The following is a 6000-nucleotide window of genomic DNA, read 5'->3' as shown; positions in this document are numbered from 1 at the left end:
ATCATCAGTGTTTGGCACTTAACTACAAAGTTGTGAGACAAAAAGTCAAACAAAGTAAAATGTAAACCCTAACCCTAAAGCTATCTATAACTGTAATCTGAACTACTTTTTCATATCAATCATAATGAATGCTGCTCTAATAAAATTACATTGTTCTTTATAAACCATTGCAGGGAAGTAAACAGCAGCAGGCATTACATCACACCACAGGTTAGGAACACAGCATTATTCACAGCTCGCCTTTGATGAATGCCACATTATGACCGGTTCCTTTTTTTCCCTTTTTTTGTTGCTATTTTTGTTGTGTTTTTTTTTTTTCTGACGTAGATTCCAGCACACAACATGTGCTGCATGTGCTTTCTTTTGCACAGAGGGATTTCCCCAAATCTGTTTTTTTTTTTTTTTTGTGGGGGGAGGGGGGGCTATGACAACAAAAGTCTGCTGTATAGACAGTTATTAGAGGACAATCTAATGAACATTACTACAGTACATTACTACAGTGCCTCAGTGTCCAATCATACCAGGCCTGGAATCAAAGCCTGGAGGCATTATCTACTCCATTCATCTACCACTAACCAAATGTTGAACTGATGACCTTTTTACAGTGTTTCTACGAAGCATACTGGGACACACATTTAACTGTTAACAGATAACCATATACACATACAAAAAAACCCAGCAAAGTATATTATCAAAAGCCACTGACTCAGCTACTTTTGGCACGATAAGCATCGTCAAAAAAAATCAAATTCAGCCCTGGCCTCTTGCCTCCTTGGAAGAGTGATATATGGTGCATATGGAACAGTAGAAGCAGTGGGTATAATCGTAACATGATAAAAACACAGCCTGCACTTGCAGGAATCAGGCCAATAACTTTACAGCTTGTCAAAGTTTAGAGAACAAATTCATTATACTGAAATATTACCACAGACACATGCACTGTAAATGACGAGGGCACACAATAATTGTGGGTGGTGAAGGGTCAATATGTCAAAGTGTGACAGTCTAATAATCTGGACTATTATGGACCACATATAAGGGCACAATACAGATGAATTAAGTGCCAGAGGTGCATTCAAGCCATGTTTACCCTTTGTCATGTTGCCTTGTGTGCAGATAAAAACAGTCACAAGCTACTGTATACTCATGCTGTAAATCAGGCTTGATTGATAAATCTGACTACTCATTTTACACTAGTTGTTTGTGTGATGCTGTAGTGTAGTGTAGTGTGCTATAGTGTGTGTGTGTGTGTGTGTGTGTGTGTGTGTGTGCGTATGTTTATAATACCTTGTGGGGACAATTTTCCTGACATATACTACGTTGTGGGGACCAATTGCTCCTTGTGGGGACTGGAACCTTGCCCCCACAAGGGGAAACCCTGTTTTTGGGTCAGGGGTCAGAGTTAGGGCTAAGGTATGAATTGAGTTTAGGTTAGGGTTAGGGTTAGGTATGTGATGGTTAGGGTTAGGAAAAGGGTAAAGGTAAGGTTTAGGCTGTAGAAATGAATGGAAGTCAATGGAAATTCCCCACAAAGATAGCAAAACACACTTGTGTGTGTGTGTGTGTGTGTGTGTGTGTGTGTGTGTGTGTGTGTGTGTGTGTGTGTGTGTTTGTGTGTGTGTGTGTGTGTGTGTGTGTGTGTGTGTGTGTGTGTGTGTGTGTGTGTGTGTGTGTGTGTGTGCTTTAAATGAATTCAGAATAATTCCAGAAAAACCTGTTCAGCAAGGGGGAGGAATAACTTCTTTGAAGGATTGGGAGAGTTTCCCGTACCTGGTGCACATGAGCCCAAATAAAAAAATTTTAACCTTCAGGATGCTGGCAGTGTATTCCAATCAGATTAAAGTACAGCCATGTGTAACAATGAAATTACAGAGTAGTCTGTAGTCTTTATAATAAAGAAGGATATATGAGGAATATTTACACACAGCAAACATTATAAATACCTGATGATCATTATGTTAGATATTAAAATGTCTATCCCACACTGTGTCCATAATCAGTATCATAATTCTTTTTCTATGACCCTTCAATTTCAGGAGTTCTCAGTAACACAAACACCACAGAATGGGTTGCATAATGTTGTGCCAAATACATGAAACATTCATATAACTGCTAAATAATACCTGTGCCAACAACAACAATATATCCCATGCTATGCCAGCTTAAATACCAATGTTTGTATCAATATAAAAACAGTAAAAACCAACATAACCTCCCTAAACATGTTGGACCCTCTAATACTAACTGTTTCCTAGACTTCCCCTCCGCCAATATGACTCAGTGAACTGAATATTGGGGTGTTGGTGACTTTTAAAGTATTTTTTTTTTAAATACAGTTATACTATATTGCCAAAAGCATTTGCTTGTCTACCTTCACATGCATATGAATTTGAGGGGCATCCCATTCTTAATCCATAGGGTTTAATACAGTGGTGGGCAACTCCAGGCCTCGAGGGCTGGTGTCCTGCAGGTTTTAGATGTGTCCCTGATCCAACACACCTGAGTCAAATATAGAAGTCATTAGCAGGACTCTGGAGAACTTGACTGCATACTGAGGAGGTAATTCAGCCATTTGATTCAGGTGTGTTGGATCAGGGAGACATCTAAAACCTGCAGGACACCGGCCCTCGAGGCCTGGAATTGCCCATCCCTGGTTTAATATGATGTCGGTCCACCCTTTGCAGCTATGACAGCTTCAACTCTTCTGGGAAGGTGTTGCACAAGGTTTAGTGTTTATGGGAATTTTTGACCATTCTTCCAAAAGTGCACTGATGTTGGACGAGAAGACCTAGCTCACAGTCACTGCTCTAATTTATCCCAAAGGTGTTTGGTAAGTTTGAAGTCAGTACTCTATGCAGGCCAATCAAGTTCTTCCACACCAAACTCGCTCATCCATGTCTTTATGGACCTTGCTTTATACACTGGTGTGCAGTCATGCTGGAACAGGAAGGTGCCATCCCCAAACTGTTCCTACAAAGTTTGGAGCATGAAATTGTCCAGAATGTTTTGGTATGCTGAAGCATTAAGCGGCTTGGATGCTGCTGCTCGGCCATAGAAACCCGTTCCATGAAGCTCTCTACACATTGTTCTTGAGCCACAAGAAGGCCACATGAAGTTTGGAGGTCTCTAGCAATTGACTGCATAAAGTTGGTGACATCTGTTTACTATGCACCCCGCTCTGTGATTTTACATGGCCTACCACTTCGTAGCTGAGTTGCTGTCGTTCCCAGTTGTTTCCACTTTGTTACGATTAGGGTACACAAAGATCCTGTGCGGTTAATTTTACTAACAAATGTTTCAAGAAATCTGTGCTCCAGTTCTGCTGAATAAAATTCAAATATTTTGTCTTACTAAGTGTTACTTAGCACTATTCAGCAGATTACATGTTTCTGCACCTATATACCCTCAACATCCATTTTATTTGGCACTCCTGCCCAGTACTTGGCCAACAAGGTGCTGGAAAAATTACTCAGAGATTTCAGTCCATATTGACATGACAGCACACCACATCCCAAATGTGCTGTTCCAACTTGCATCTTACATCCTGCTACTATGAGTTGGATAGTCTCCAGAACAACTTTGCACAGTCTGCAACTTGGGGCCTGTTGTCCTGCCTCTATGGATTTGCTGCTTAAGCCCTGTTCTTATGCTGCTGTCAGAGCCTCTGTTCTGTCCATTATGATGATGATGATGATGATGATGATGATACTTTATTGATCCAACAATGGGGAAATTACAGTTAACAGAACACCCATCCAAGAAGACAAACAGAACAAACATGGGGAGATAGGTGAACTGTGGCCATGCTGCCCCCCCTTTGGAGGCGCTGCCATTAAAAAGACAGAAACAATAGTGAAAACATATAGGGATGAGTGAGGATAAAAGCTGATCTGCAAGGATTTCTTGATGTCGGCCTCTTCCTCTATCTGCCGATGGCACATCCCATGTAGGGGCTTGGTCGTCCATGATAGTTTGTCTTCCTGTTCCTTAACATAATCTGTCTTCAGCTGTCTGAGGCATTCTTATGGCAACACTTGGCTGTGGCTGACCTTTATCATAGTTTCTGTTGGCCTGTGGAATACCCAGGTACTTGTAGCTGTCCTGTATGTCAGCTATTCTGCCTTTTCGTCACTCCACTCCTTCGGTCTGGATCATCTTTCCTCTCTTTGCAAACATTTGGCCACACTTATCCAGTCAGAATGACATCCCAGTATCCTCGCTGTAGACCCCGAATCAGTTAGTTAATGTCTCACTCGCTCCTGGCATACAGCTTGATGTCATCCATATACAGGAGGTGGCTAATGTTTGCCAGTATATTCCGCACTTGATGTAACTTGTGCGATTGCCTAGGAGTGTGGGGATCCTTCATGATCAGGATTGTTCTGCCTTGTGTTAGTCAGTCTTGATAAGCACCTGCTGTTAGCAGCATCCTTAGTTGTGCTGCCAGGCATCTATGGAGTGCTGTTAACTTCTTCAGCCTGTAGGCAAGTCTTGATGTTGTCCAACTCCTCATTCCAGGGACTCACTGTAGAATGTCTGCCTTTGTGATGTAAAGTGTCTTGCTCTGAGAGGCTGATGTGGTCTGCTCTTAAGTCCTTGGCGTTGGTGTTGCGTGGCACCTCTATCCTCCAGATGTTCTTAAAGCATTGCTCATTTTCAGCTCTGAGTGGGTCTGCCTTTGTGCTATTATTCCCTTATAGCTGAGAGTGGACTCTGGATGGATCTTTGGATAACAACTCATTTATTCTTTTGGCCTCTGCCTCTTTGGTATATCTCTACAGCCCATTAGCCAGAGCTGTGGGCCTTTGTTTGGCAGTTTCTAGAGCCTCAGTTATGGACATGTTGTTGTAATTTTTTTTCATCCAGGACCTGTTTGTCATGACACCCTTCTGCATCTCGGTTACCCAACTATCTTTTCAGGCTTCCATGATTTTGGCTCCCGCTTATACCTTCTTATGACCGAGTGTTTCTAAGATTACTGTAGCAGTGGTGTATATGAGCTCAGTGGCTTCAATGATACTGGTAGTCAGGATGGTACATCAAGCAGTGTTTACATCTGCAAGCATCTTCTCTGATGGGACTCTGTCAGTGAGCTGTGGGAATCATATTCTCGGTTGGGTGGCTACACAAACTTCATCCTCAGCTCTGTAGATGCATCTGTCATTGCAGGTGGCTGGGAATCATCTAGTTCTGTTATACTGCTCTCTTCTACCAGGTTTGATGCATTATGTCCACAGTGCTTACTATTGTTCCCACTGTGCTGTAGCCTCTATATCTCTAACTTTGATAGTAGCTGCCTCCTATTGATGTTATCGCACTGGGCTACCAAGTGTGGATGTTGGCAATAACCTCCAAACTGGGAAAACGGCTCCCGCAGGCCAAGGGTGAGTATCATCTTGCAAAACACATTCATCCATCCATTCTCTTCCACTTATCCTTTTCAGGGTCGCAGGGGGGCTGGAGCCTATCCCAGCTGTCATAGGGCGAGAGGCAGGGTACACCCTATACAGATCGCCAGCCTGTCACAGGGCCAATACAGAGAGACAGACAACCATGCACACTCAAATTCACACCTATGGGCAATTTAGAATGACCAGTTAACCTAACCTTACTAACTGTATGTCCTTGGACTGTAGGAGGAAACCGGAACACCCAGGGAAACCCCACACAGACACGAGGAGAACATGCAAACTCTACACAGAAAGGCCCGGGCCCAGGTGGATTCGAACCAGGACCTTCTTGCTGTGAGGCAACAGTGCTAATCACCACACCTCCATGCTGCCTGCACAAAAAACATTTTTTATTATAATTCAATAATACATACATCCATTATAACAAACTTACACCATTTTCTAAAAGGATAAAATATTGATATAATGATATTTTATATCTGAAAGGTCAAAGGTCATGTCAGGGCTGACATGGATGGAAACTGATTGAATTGTACTCCCATTAATCAACCAAACTGATCAATGGGAGTACAACCATGATAATTTAAAA

The sequence above is a fragment of the Archocentrus centrarchus genome, chromosome 7 (genome assembly GCF_007364275.1).
Source record: "Archocentrus centrarchus isolate MPI-CPG fArcCen1 chromosome 7, fArcCen1, whole genome shotgun sequence".
Lineage (NCBI taxonomy): Eukaryota > Metazoa > Chordata > Actinopteri > Cichliformes > Cichlidae > Archocentrus > Archocentrus centrarchus.
Note: the sequence above shows the minus strand (reverse complement) of the source record.